The 14,624-nt window shown below is 42.2% G+C and overlaps 1 long non-coding RNA gene across 1 annotated transcript; it reads left to right on the top strand.

The window, feature by feature from the left end:
- Positions 1–4,608: 4,608 nt before the first annotated feature.
- On the top strand, positions 4,609–13,739 carry LOC149352252 (uncharacterized). The gene is made up of 2 exons (XR_016290717.1): positions 4,609–6,254; positions 6,435–13,739. It is a non-coding gene; the product is annotated as an uncharacterized LOC149352252 (long non-coding RNA).
- Positions 13,740–14,624: the final 885 nt, after the last annotated feature.

Below are 14,624 nucleotides of genomic sequence, written 5' to 3'. Positions count from 1 at the left end.
TCTGAATCAATGCTCAGCTTGCTATGTGTCACACAGCCTTTGATGACGTCACCCTATTTTTCTTGCCATTACTGGAACTTTATGTACTGTTTGCAGATATGCACACAGATGCTACCGGCTTTTTTTCTAGGGGGACTAGTATTGCTTTCACATTAATACTAACTTGCAAAAGAAAATGCCGGACAAGCCGATCGATGTTGGAGCTGTGTTTGGTGGCTAAATCTGAGATTAAAAGGGAAAACCTTTTGAAAATTCCCAAAGGGAGTGGCTTATTTTTCGAGGCCAGGGCTGGGTGCTTGAGGACGAAGTGTTACCGTCAACAATTTGACACAACAGATGACATTTGCTGTTGCTGCATGCAAGGCAGAGAAATGATAGAACATATTCTTATCCAGTACGATACCCTGCAAAGCTCAGTGCACTATGCCGTTGCAGGTATCTGTGAAACCCTAGAGTTTCAGAATAGACAAGGACATGGTCAATTTTCAAGAAGCAAATAAGAGACGACAAGAGGACTGATGCAGAAGGTAAATAGAGTAGTTTAGAAACGAGATGAAAATTGGCAGTTAATCAGCATGCTAGGAAGAAATGGGTAGGTGAAACATATCACCATCCCGATACAAATTAAGGGTAGGCTAATATCTATAAAATGGGAATGTTTTGACGACATCGCAAGACACGGAACTAGCTGTCTCGAACAATGAGGGAATTTGAAACGGAGAAACCGGAAATTTTGTCAAGTGACAACCTAATTATGGCATTACTACTGACGTATTTTATTACAGCATCCTTGACAACCACAGATCATCTCTCAAGCTCAAGCCCTGCACTGGAAATTAACCACCTCTTAAAAGCAGATATCTTCCAACAGCCGTCAGTCAGGGCACAGCTGCTGCTATCATTTGTACGGCACTCTTACTGGACAGTTTTTCTAGCTTTTTATATTTAAAGCTGTGTTTTCAGTGGAAGTATACGTAGCGTCTTTGTCAACTGAACGCGGTATTTTACTGATACTTACAGACCTATATCAATTTTTTTTAACGCTGTGTGCCTTTAAGTCTCCATACAGCAAGTTCAAAACTGCCGCAGAACTATGCAAAAAGATTGCTCTCCAATGAACCGAAACTTCCTTGCACGTGCAATCAGCTCAATCGACAAATCACGTGCAATGGACAAATAGAACCGACACACGTATTTTGATGGAGGCGGAGAGCATTAAGGCACCCATATGCTGGTTGGTGTCAGTGCACATTAAAGATGATCCCCACGTGGTCGAAACTATTCCGGAGTTCTCGCTACGCCACCTCTTTATTTCTCGCAATCCCTCCCTTATCCCTTCCATTACGGCGCGGTTCAGGTGTCCGCCGAGATGTGGCAGATACGGCGCCAGTTCTTTCCTTCCTCCATGTACGGCGCCATTTCCTTTCCTCAAAAAAAAAAAAAAAAAACGCGCTGACGCTTGTGGGAAGAATCACGTGGGAAGAACGCTCGCTCATTCGCTCTCGGGCTTTTCCGCCATTTGTCGAGGGCCCAGAAACGATCGACATTCAGGCGGTGTCTCGATCGTATCGAACGCTTAGATGTGCTTGTTGTCGAAGTCGTATCAGAGCAAGGCTTCTCCATCAATGACACTCAACCTCCACGGCCGGTGGAAAGGAAGTCGCCCTAAACAGCTAGCTTCCTCAACCCTATACCACCTCGACGACGTGTTCAGCAGGTCGGAGTTCGCCGGAACTTCGGCGAGTTCCGTCTCGCCCTACCGCACTTCAGCGACCCTGGCGCATTCGAGCCGTGCAGAGATGGCAGCCCCTCGCTCACTCGCTCGCGGTTCTCCGCCATTTGCTGAGGGCCCAGAAGCGATTGACATTCAGACTGTATCTCGTGTCGAACGCTTAGATGTGTCGTTCTCGAAGTCGTATCAGCGAAAGGCTCCTCCATCAATGCCACGCAACCTTCACGGCCGGTGGAAAGGATGTCGCCCTAAACAGCTAGCTTCCTCAGAGCCATGCCTGGAAGACACCCTATATCACCTCGACGACGTGTTCAGCAGGTCGGAGTTCGCCGAAATTTCGCCGAGTTCCGTCTCGCCCTGCGGGACGCGGCGTGCAACGTGTGCGTACCCTACTTCAGCGACCCTGGCGCGTTCGAGCCGTGCGGCAGATGGCAGCCCCTGGTGGTAGTGTACATACTACCTCGATCTTGGCTTTTCGCCAGCTCGACGACGTGTTCAGCAGGTCGGACGTGAGCGGAACGTTCTAGAGTTCGCGGCGCTTTAGAGATCGTTGCGCATTCGAACGGTGCGATAAGTGGGAGCCCCTGCTGGAAGAAGACTGCATCCGGGCCTTCTTCGGATTTCCCGCACGAAGCAGGAGTTGCCGTGGGGAATACGGACTCGATTTGTATATAGCATGCACCTGCAGCACTTTAACGGCAGCAGGCTTGAGGCGAGAACACTCGCCGTATGTGCAATTTCTGACTGTGCGAAAATATGATGATTTGCGTTTGTTGGGATATGATGCATATATTTGTATATGTAATAAAACAGCGTTGATGATTGAAGAAGAGGTGTACGTGACTGCAGCAAGATTTTCTGCATGAGCAAATTGGCGGATACCATAAGGGTATACATTACTCTCAATCTCGAAAATTTTCCAAGATATCCGTGTTCAGACCTGTTATAAACACTTGAGGAATGGCAGTGGCAGTGAAGAATGGCAGTGGAAATTGTGTCACTTTGCCTGACACCCTCAATAATTGGCATTCAGTAACTTTTACTCTGAAGAACCACGGCCACTTACATACCATCACCTTCATATCCTCTCCCACACAATGGCTGTGCAGTGCCGATATGGCTGCTTGTTTCCACCAAATCAAATATTTTCTTGTAATCTATGAAAGCTGTGTACAGGGGCAGGATATATTGAGCACCTTTCTCTGTGATCTTATTGGTGGCGTGAATATGGTTTAATTCTGGGTACATTTCCCGGAACGAAGCTTCTGAAGATTCATACAATGTAACCAGCTCATTTCCTTTAAAGGTATGGCAGAAATCAGAGCAGGTCCATGCTTAAGTCGCTTGCAAAGTATATGATGTGCGCCGTTTCCGTCAAGTGTATGAAAGTTTTGCATGGCCACAATAGAGACTTTCGAGGAGCTGCAAAGAGAGACCCTCTTCCAACACGCCTGTCGCTTAGTTGTTGCGGCGTATATCTAGCTCGTCCTCTCCTCAGGCGACACTTACAGATGTAGCGAAATACTCGCAGTATTCTGTCAAATGGCACAGATGGGTTTCTTGATTCCCGGTTGTGTGCTGGGAGCACTGCTATCATGTTGCATTCAAGTGATGGCGGCAGCAGACCTGTGTACTCAGTCGGTGCCTTCGCACTCTGGCATAGTAAACAGTCTTGTAACCTGTCACCTTGATCTGCTCGTAGTTTAATCAATCTGTCACTAGCATTTTTGCTGGAGGTAATTCAGCGCCGGCCTGTGATGAGCCGTGGTGTACTATCAGCGTCAAATGAAATGCGAACAAAACACCTGAAACGCGAGCACAAAAAATTAGGCATATTAGAGGCTGGAGGTGAAATACAGGCGTGGGCTATTAACATTTCAGAAGAGCGGTCTTTTCGGCTTCGATGGGAAAATCAACTGCTCATGTATTTTGCCTCCCTAGTATAATATCTGCGATTTGTGCTGTTCGCGTTTCAATTGGCTTGTTCGCGTTTCAATTGACGCTGATAGTACTTGCTGGGGATAGAACATCCATATCCTGCACACAGCACCTGTCTCTAATGTGACATAACAAATGTCATGCTAGCTCTTACTTACTGGCAAATAAAATGTTCATCTTTTAAACTTTTAGATTCTGGCTCACAGCCATGGCAAAAGCAACAGTATGCTTCGAGTAATTTGATGCCTGTGATTGTACTCTGGCAAAAACAAGGCCTGAGAATGTGCCGAAATAGACTTCCTCCACCAGATTGCATGAGGGTTGGAGCAACCGCAAGCCCAGAAGCATGTACCATTTACTTCTAGGGAATTTGGACATTTTTCAGGAAAGATGAGGCAAGCGCCTTGCTCACAACTTTGTTTTTCACATGAAAGTTCATCGCTGGCGCACTCGAAGTATGCACACCGAACACTACTCGTCCCAATATGGACAGATTGTTGAATCAAAGGTATATTATACTTGTAGGCGATAATCCAAACAAGTGCAGCGAGGACAAAATCCAGACAAGCAAGAATCGAAAACCAAACTTTGAAAACACTGATTGGCTCCGCCCGACGTGCCCGGGAAAAAAATGAGCCAGCTCGGTCTGTCCGACGTACCTTTAGCCATAAGCTTTCCAGAAACCTAGCTGCTTTTTTTCTTGATGGCCCTTAAACTGGTGCTATTGTGTTATCAATTACTTAATGCTTTGTCAGCAATGACCAGTAAGGTAAGCCACCTGTAAATTTGAATGTCTTGAACATCCTCTTCCTCATGGGTGAATATGATGTTAGCAATCTTCCATGCTTTCAGTATGCTCAAAGGCATGTGGCATTGCATCTACACGGTGGAAAGTTTTCCCATTCCAATGCGTTCAGCATAAAGACCTGTTTGTGAGTATCTGGAATGTCCAAGCTGTTTTATTCTCGTGGGAAAGAACATCTTAAGCAATTGCCAAATTTCTTTCTTTGTTTTTTTTTTACATTTAACTATACTTCACATCTGAAGTGAAAGTTGAGTGAACAATGCGAATAAAAAGGCTCGGCTGTATGTGAAAGGTACTATTCATGCTAGAAGGCCTCTGCAGAATACATTATGTCTGCACGTTCACATCCCATCACTTTCTCTTTTATACTTTTCGCATAAAATGCAGCATTTACTTCTCGGTTTCCGAAAATTTGCCGAATACCCTGAATTTAAAGTAAAATTTGTTGGTATAGCAAATCATTATTATACCTAGATTTGGCAATTTTACTGATTAGATCTTATTATTACATGCTGATAAGACTGAGGGAAGCCCCTTGGGTTTTATTTAGTGACTGGAAATTTCCTTTGTGCAGAGAAAAAAGGAGTATCTTTTGTTGACTATTTGGTGAAATGTCTCCGTTAAGAGCATAGCACATTATTTTGTTTGTCTCAGTATCTGATTCCCATCTCACATTATTAATTGTGCGATACAAGTCTTATCCTCACCATTATGATTCAAAAGCCACATGAGAGTATACTGTGGGATGCAAATTAACTGAGAAATGAACGAAAAAAATTTCTGTGCAAATTTGAAATATGCAAAGGCGTATAGATGGCTAGCTAAAAATTTGTGCAAAATTTGTCCTTAGCTTTTTTTTCATGGGCAGTAAATTCGAGTGGGCCTAGTTGCAATATATTGCTGTCTCCTTTAGTTTGCATACTAATGTCACCTGAAAAGAAAACAAACCATCAAGAAAGTTGCATAAAACACACCACTATGTTTGGAGAGACATGGGAGAGGCCTTTGCCCTGCAGTGGGTGTAGTCAGGCTGATGATGATGATGATTATGATGTTCATAAATTCTCCACGGTCCTGAATTGGTTTGAACCGACTAGAAGCAGTTGGAACCTGAACGAAAATTTTCTTTCGTGCTGAACCTGTGCATGAAAAGCGTGAAGTCAAAAATTCTAATTTGACACTTGTTTTCCTATGCTGGACATTCTGTTACACAAATGCTATGCAACTAAAGCATTTGCTTTTCAAATTGAATTAGTGCGGGTTTTTACTAGGATGAGGACAAGGCAAAGAAAGGTGGTTCAAATGTGAAACACATGCTTCACTGACATGCTTCCCAGTCATGCCTCATTGAAGACGTCAAGTTTCTTTGGCATATGCTTAAATTTTTAATACGCTAGGTGCAGTGTTGTGAGTTTGCTAATTGGCATGTGAGGCAAGCGATACAACATGAGTCTTGCTGTCCTGCAAAGGGTTAAGCATTAAAACGATGCTTGCCAAGATGTTTTCAGTGTAAGAGCCTATGTTTGGTGTTTCAGCCTTCTGATTCTCTTTTCTGGTTCCGTTGTGTGTTATAGATCAGAAAAGATATATTGCTCAGGGCACAGTGTTAGCATGTGAAAGGACACTCGTGTTCAAGCTCAGATTCTCTGTTGCATTGCAGGCTTTGTGCAAAGAAGCCTAAGGAGTGGTAGCAGCACAAGCAAGCTGTGCAGTGGAAGTGAGCGGAATTTTTTAGGTCTGCTGAACAAATAGAAGGGGAATGCCTACTTTTGCTTGCAAGTGAGTCCCTTTCTTTAATATTATCTTTAACTGTCTCTATGCGGTTCTCTGTTAGTTAGTCATAATCAGGGTGATGTGCTGTCCTCTAAAATCATTTCTGCATGCATTTGCGGCCCACCAGCTGAGTACATTCGCGCCTAGTGGAAGAAGAATAACTCAAAACATGTGGTGGCTGTGCAGATGTAGTTCTTCCCGAGCATGCCTCCCTGACTTTGAACCAGCTGCAACTGCCCCTCAAGTGAAAGTTCTTGGCTGCTCAACTTGAAGGGATTCTGGGTTTGTGACTTTTTGTTGGCTGGCATCTTGGTGACCTCAGAAACTGGGTCATCTGAGTATGTCATCTAGTGAGCCATCAAACACTGTAATCATGCATGTTGTTGGGCTTGTAGTAGAGAGTTTAATCGACTCACTGTGGCTGTGTGTAATCTGACTTTGTGCAATTTTCAGCCTAAAGACATCACCGATTAATTTAACTCACTTTTCTGTTATGAGGTAGTGTATGGTGTGAAAATATACGTCATGTACCATGTGGCTATGGATAAAAGGAAGTGAGATGTTTGTCCACATGTCAACATCATTGTTATATGGGAATATAAGATAAAAGCAATCAAAGCATTATTTATTCAAGTTTTCTGGGAGCGTGCAAGTGGCAGTGTGACCTCTGCAAACGTCAGATTGGCTCCATTTTTGTTGCAATGATAGTAAGATTTAACTTTTAGTTAGCACTGAGATATTCATGCTCGGGCCGTGTTTGCTAAGGCCTTTGTGCCACTGTATTACAACAGAATATATATGATACTATGTGCACAGATCTTCCCAGTGAATTCTTCATTCTGTTCATGCACCACCATAGTTTTTTTTTTGGCAGCAGATCATGTGTTAGTTCATTTGCCTTCAGGCTTTCACAAAAAGCCTGTTTTCAATTAATGATTGCATTTTTTTTTGTGCTCTTCTCTCTAGCTGAAATATTCTTTCCATAATTGCTAGATGTCAAGCAGTTGCAGCAGCTATGGCAGTGTTTGTGGCAGTGTAACATTGATAGTACAGGACAGTCGCACTTTTCTGCCGCATAGACTTAGCTTACAAAAATCCCCCCAAAATAGTACAAGTACAAAGTACAAAAAGGCTTTTGGCTTTTGTACAAGTACAAACCCCCCCCCCCCCAAAAAAAAATAATAATTTCACTGTATGAATGGTAACTGTTTAGAGTGGCCATGTTTTCTGAAGCCTGTCTTGAGAAGATCATTTTTTTTGTGCCGCTTCAGAGTTTACATGTAAACGGTTTTGACACAGAAGCAGATTATTTTGTTTTGTACCTCCTCAGAGTTGACATCGTGTAAACAGTTTAGGCTGTGCATTGTAGTCTCTAAAGTTTGCCTTAATTGTGTTCGTCCTGTGACACAGCTTCACTGCTGGATGGAGTATGTCTCTTCTTTTGTTTGACTGCTTTCAGGGAAGATGTACAATGCTTTTTGTGCCTGATAAGCCATGGGGTTCAGGAGATGGCTAGCTAGATGCTGTGAACAGCAGGCAATGCCGGCATCAGCGCTCTCTGCTTCAGCAGCAACATGATGTTGCGGGATCCGTAGTCAGAGTTTGCTGTCAAAGTGTGGATCTATATATGCTATGGCAGGTGCACTTCAACATGATATATCTGAAAAAACTGCCTTCTGTATGTGCGATTTTGGCTGGGCACATTGAAATATTATTGCTACCGTAGTGTATGAAAGCATTTTTATTTCGTGCATTGACTGGATAACATAGCGATAATTAAAAATATCGAGAATTAGGTTTTGCATACTTGAACTGTGTTATCACAAAAATGGCTGTAACAAAATATTGTGCATAAATAAAAAAAGCGTAACGCTGCTTGGTGAGCTCACTAGAAAGGAGGAGAAGGCTTTGAGGACAGGAAATGAAAGGCACAACTAATGTTTCAGTCTGAGTGCACACTAGAACTGTGCCACGTGAAAAGGGCTAACGGAAAGGTAGTATTACTCCTACAGCTTTTGGCAAAAGCAAAGAGCCCACAGGGTTTTCTTCTTGGCCATGTTGTGCGGCTTATTGTGCATTGCAAGAGTTCCAGATCTCTTTAAAGTGATAGAAACTGTCATCCTTACCACTCTACAGGTTAGGACATCCACGAATGCTACAAAAGCCACACTCTGGGCTTATAACCAAACCCCTTTAGCTCTTTAGTTTTGCCAAAAGCTGTACATCCCCTGTATGCATTCTAGGATGTTTGCGGTTAGGCCCAGCCTAAAGCATAGTACCCTATGCATTCAGCACGTCACTTTTAAAGAGATCCTCCCGAGATAAATCTTCCTCTGCAATGAGTAGATGACAATTAGCTTCAGTTCCAGAGCAGATTATTATAAACTTACATTTTGCACATCTTTATTTACCTATAGGACATGGCATGTGCAGTGCAAGCATGTACAAGGAATGCATATCCACCCTGGCTTTCCAAGAACATTAGTGAAGTTGCCTTACCATTCATTTATAGGAAACATGATGCAAAACCACATACTCTTAACGAAATATAGATGCAACAAAGGCTATGATTTGTTTATCGTCTAGTTTCAAGCTTCAAATAGGATGCATACGATGAGCGTCTCTGTCGACTCTAGTCTGCAATCTCTGCAGTGCCTTCTGCTTCCTGTGTGCCCTGGTGTAGCAGTGTTGCCACAAAATTTCTAAAAATGTTATCTAGCATTAAAAAAATAATATACTTTTGAAACTTTCTTAATTTGTCGAGCAGTGGCAAAGCTTTAATAGTATTTATTGTATAATGGTTGCTTGGGCCACTAAGGGGATCGAGCTTCCTGCTCTTCTAATTGGATGTTTTCGCTAAAGTTTGTGTGTTCACAAGTATATTCCTCAAGACCATGTCAGTTATTATCACCCATAAGCAAGGTCTTTTTGTTGTCTCTTTTACGGTCGACTATAATGCTATATATGAAACATATTCATTTCTGCTTGAGTTCTTTACAAAAAAAGAAAAGAAAATTAAATTCCAGAAGTTTTCTTGTTTTTTGTGCGCCATATTTCCTGAAGCGGCAGCATTTGGACTAGCTTGTTATGCATTATAGGATCGGAAGGTGCTCTAAAGACGACAACAAAAAGACAGACACAGAGTGTGCTTTTGTGTCTGTCTTTGTACTTTTGCCTTTTTAATGATTTCACAATCCTATAGCATTTCCTGGGCCATGAGGAAATTCCAAACGAAATGTTTTCCAACAGTCTACAGAATCCTCTGTCCTTCTTTAAGCACCATTATAAGCTTCAACTATATATACCACTTCAAGAAAAAAGTATTCTTCACTCTAACCACTATTCTTTCCATTTGATAAAAGAAGTGCTTATTGTTCATTATAATCATTATTGTTTAAATCGGCAAAAAGAAGTGCTGTCAAGGCGTGAAAATAATTTTCATAGAAATATTAAGCTGTTAAGGATAATGTTTAAGAGTGGGGAGCAAAAGATCTTTTTTTCAACAAAATCTTGATGATTGAGGAAACACTGGATCACTTGACATGGGATGACCCATTACACCCTTTTAATATGTGTGGTAATCACTCACTGCAGAGGTGCAGTGGATCTGGCATTCACCTGCTGAGGTCACGCTAGTGGAATCAAATTCCAGCTGTGTGCTTATATTCAGATGCAGACAAACTATAAAAATGCACATGTTCTGTGCAATATCAGTCCATGCTAGGGGATCCCTGGCGAGCAAGATTAATCTGTAACCCATCACTAGAACATTCCTCATAGCCCACAATCAGCTTTGAGGCTACAAACCTCACGCATCATACTTGTTTTCGATTTCAATTTTTTTGGAGTTCAATTCAGGGACTTTTTTTTTTCCAGCAGTCACTGAATTTTTTCCTCGGCTAAAAGCAGCACACTGAAATATGTTTTATTGCACACAGATAATTGCGCACAGTAGGAGTCAGCATAGGCACAAGCAGTGGATAGATTTCTACTGATGCAGCATTTGAAGACTACTGGGGCTATTTTCTTTGCAAAAGGTCTTTCTTTCTCACCAATTATTGTGGAACATAGCTGCAGTAAATGATGAAAATTTGTACATTAAGTACACGATCATTATTGCATTACAACTATTACTGTGAGCCTGTAAACAGTTTTCATTGAAATAGCTTCTAGGATATTCTGAAATTTTGGAGTGTTGGTTCTTATTTGCTCCTTCCTAACTTTCGTGCCGTCATCATTTGCAGTGCCACTTGCCATCTACCACGTGCCTTGGTTGGTCTCACCTTCATTATACTCTAAAAGCAGATGGTTTCTCTGAAAAAGAAAGCAAATGAACTGCACCCTCTTGCTTAGCTTGTGGAACCAACAGGTGCTTTTATGTGCAGTGAAATGAGTTTTGCAGAGGCAAGCCATTGAAGGTGCACATGAGAAATGGCATGCCCAAGCGCATCTGGTGGTGTTAACCGCACTCATTTTTTGTTACGTTGCCCTGCAGTGGGCGTTGTCAGGATGATGATGATGATGAATACTATGATGCTTGAAACAACGAAAGGGCATAATTACTCGATTCTTTTGTGTGTGCTTGGTAATATGACTAAGTATCTGAACCGTGTAGAAAGCAGGTAAGCAAGGTATTATTTTGCTAGACAGCATCTAGATCAAGCATGTCTTAATGCAGCAATCTGAAATAACCAAGAACATCATCAACATGTTTTTCAATCAAGTCAGAGTCATTATGAGTCAAACCAGTACCTGCTGCAGCACCAGATGCAGTTTGAGTTGCAACTGTAGGAGAAGGAATGTCAAATACATTCGCCGAGAAAAAATCCCAACCCCTAACCTGTTTGGAGATGTTTGATTATTCGGCCTTTTCTGGGGCCCCACCACAATTAGCACCACAGAGCTAATTTATAAGAGCTATTGAAATTTTGGGTGCATTATCTGATTACCTGCTTTTTCAGCATACAACAAGTCAGTATGCATATAATTCTATTTTTAGCTTATTTAGAAGTTATTATTATTGAATTTACTATCACAAAAGAAAAGCGTTGTGTTTTCTTGTTTCATCTTGGCAGAAAGGTGGGGGTCGGTCTGATTTGACAGCTTGTAGTTATTTGCTTTCCTTGCGAACTGAAGGTGAAAAAGAATTCGCTAGTTTTTGCAATGAGAAAAAGATGATCTTTGTAAAATATTGAGATGCAAAAGTTTGCTTTCATTTGGTCCCCAGAATTTATTTAACAGTAAATGTTCCTTCTGTGATAACCTAGGTCTAATCAATTAGAGCAGAGTTTCTAAAGCTGGCTTGGCCTCATTATCAGTAGCTATACCAAAAGCCGGTTTTTGACAGAAGGATTACCTTCACATGCACGCCTGAAGTGGCACCTTGAAAATGGCCATCAGCTCTCAGCCACTCAAGATGTGTCTAGGTGTACTATCGAGATGGAAAGAAACATGAACAATGCGGCGCCTATACGCTCTGCTGTCAGAATTTATTTTGATCGTGCTTTTAGTTGGGTGGTAAGATAAAGTCATCCTAGAATGCATAACAGATGACTCTAGCGCCTTTCTGCTATCATCGAGGTAAAAGCATGATGAAAATAAAGGCGAAAAGTGGAGCACCTAGGCTCCGCTCTGTTCGCGTTTCTCCCTGTACCACACCTGAGTGACAACGCTGCTCCAAACGATAGTGGGATTAGATGTAAAGGACGCATTTGGCAGTGCTACTCACAATATTCGCCAGCCTTGGAAAGACAGCTTAGCTTTTTCTTTCTTATCTTCAAGGAGCAATTCAAACTATGCATTCTAACGGCCCACTGTAAAAGCCTTGCACCTTTATACTCCACCAGATTTAGCTCTTTCAGCAACAATTTCGTACCTTGAAAGCTTTCAAAGGCACCTCACCTAAGTTCCATATATCATGCCCTCAGCTTGCGGCGTTGTTTTCGGATAAGACACTGCTCAACATGCGGTGCACAACCCCACTGGAAGAAAGGAGGGGAATAAAGAGTTTTTTTTTTTATTACAACTCCAACACGTTGAAGCTATACTTTCGATGTTGCATCTGGCTTTAAATAAATGTGTTATTTTTAATATAAAACATTGCGATGAAGACTTTTAGTGATCTAAACTTTATATCATTGATTTTGTTGTTTTCCAGTGGTCTGTTATGTGGTATTAGGCATGATGTACTGGTATAGTACGCACATGTATCAAGCTGCACACGAGCTAATATGCGAGGAATACAGTGCTTTACGGCCGCTAGACTCCCATCTCATTGTTTGCTGAAATATCTTCTTGATGGTTGTCCATCATGTGACTCCTGTCCTGTGTATCCTTGCAGCATGCTGTTTTCACCTTTACTTGCAAATTGCGAGACAGTGTATCGATTGGAATCACTAAAAATAAAGTGCTGAAGTTGCAAGGAGTGCTCACTGGGCTGACATTCAAATTATTTTTTCTCACTTTTAGACATCAAAGTTCACTTTATGCACCCGCAGCGTCATAATTATGTTGCCTTGTTAAACTGACCTCTAATCATACGCTCGGCACTCGGCGTTCATGGATGAAGCTAAATCTAGTTTTTCTGAGTGATTCTACATGATTCTACAGATGAGGCACTCACACTAGCTTCTTGTAATGGAACTCACTAGTGAAAGAGCAATGCCTATGAAATATTACCAAGAGAGTAGGTAATGGTGGTTATGGGAGGTTTAACATCCCAACGCTGGTTGGTGCTCGGCTATGTAAAGCGCCGTAATGGAAAGTTCTGCAGTGCATTAATTTCTACCTCTTGGATTTCCTTAATTTGACTAAGATCATTCCTCCTATGCTTGGCCTTTGGCGTAGCGTGGCACCACACATATTAAAATGCTGTTGATTTCTCTTTCGTCACTGCAATATTATTGCTCATTCTTTGTCGCCAGCACGGGTATGAACATTTGGTTGCTCTCTGTTAGAAAAGACATACTCTTACCTGTTCCTTCTCGCGACCAACGCCGCAGAAAATGTGAATTCTACAATTTTTTCAGCTTTGGAGCTAGGCATGCAGCTAACACATTTTCATCAGATCAGATGGGCCTAAGCTGCGCAGGGTTGACAATTCGTCTAGCGATCGGCAGTGACGCGTGGGACGCGCCGTGCAGACCATGCGAAGTGACGTGGCAGCACTAGAATGTACACAGACGCCGGACCTCGACTACCAAGCTCAGCATGACAGAAAGTTCTGTGAACATGGGTAGAGATGACCCGACATTGTTTACTCGTATTGGGTGTACATGTATTAAAGTTAAGTTTTCGTTTCTGCCTAAAACAGTTATAGAATGGAATAACCTTGACCGACACGTATTTTCAACAAAACTTGTTCACTTGAAACTTGTAAAAGAGCTAGAACTGTGTTGTACTGACTGACAATACCATTCCCACCCTGTAACAGCCCCTCAAGGGCTAACAGTATTTGGAAATAAATAAATAAATAAAGTTGTTTTCTACGAGTTTGCATTTGCGCATTGCTTGTGCACCAGTCTGCAAACATTCGGACCCACTTGCTGCACGGCTATGAGGTTGGCTGTCTTTGCATGCCGTGGACGCAAGACGTTGATGCATGGTTGTTTGGGGCACCCACACACACGCCCGCGTGCATATGACGCCACCCGGAACGATGTACAAAGAATGGTTGCATCACAATTTTGATATGAAAGTCTTTGGAGTCATACATAATTGAAGGTGTATATGTCATCGGTTCGAATCTCTATTTCAAGCTAGACTCCAACTTGACTAGTACATGTTTATTTTAATTATTTATTTCAAATACCCTCATGGCCCTGCGGGCATTATTGAGGGAAGTGGAACAAGCACAGATGACAAAAAATTAGAATACTATGTACGTGAGATGGTATGACACCGCATGGAACACTGTACGACAAATGGTTGCGTTACAATTTAGGAGCCAATGACGGTAAAACTGGCAACGCACGGAGGTCGGCCAGTTGTGAATATATTCGGGCAGCACTTTTTGACGAGATAGTTGGTTCATGATCGTTGAAAAACAGCGGTGCACTCAAGAGACGAAGACAGAGGGAGAACATACACGACACACAACGACTAACAACATGTAGAGGATTATCTGAATCAATGCTCAGCTTGCTATGTGTCACACAGCCTTTGATGACGTCACCCTATTTTTCTTGCCATTACTGGAACTTTATGTACTGTTTGCAGATATGCACACAGATGCTACCGGCTTTTTTTCTAGGGGGACTAGTATTGCTTTCACATTAATACTAACTTGCAAAAGAAAATGCCGGACAAGCCGATCGATGTTGGAGCTGTGTTTGGTGGCTAAATCTGAGATTAAAAGGGAAAACCTTTTGAAAATTC

This window comes from Amblyomma mixtum, chromosome 3 (genome assembly GCF_055824585.1).
Source record: "Amblyomma mixtum isolate Tamu chromosome 3, ASM5582458v1, whole genome shotgun sequence".
Lineage (NCBI taxonomy): Eukaryota > Metazoa > Arthropoda > Arachnida > Ixodida > Ixodidae > Amblyomma > Amblyomma mixtum.
This window is presented reverse-complemented; position numbering and strand designations above follow the sequence as displayed.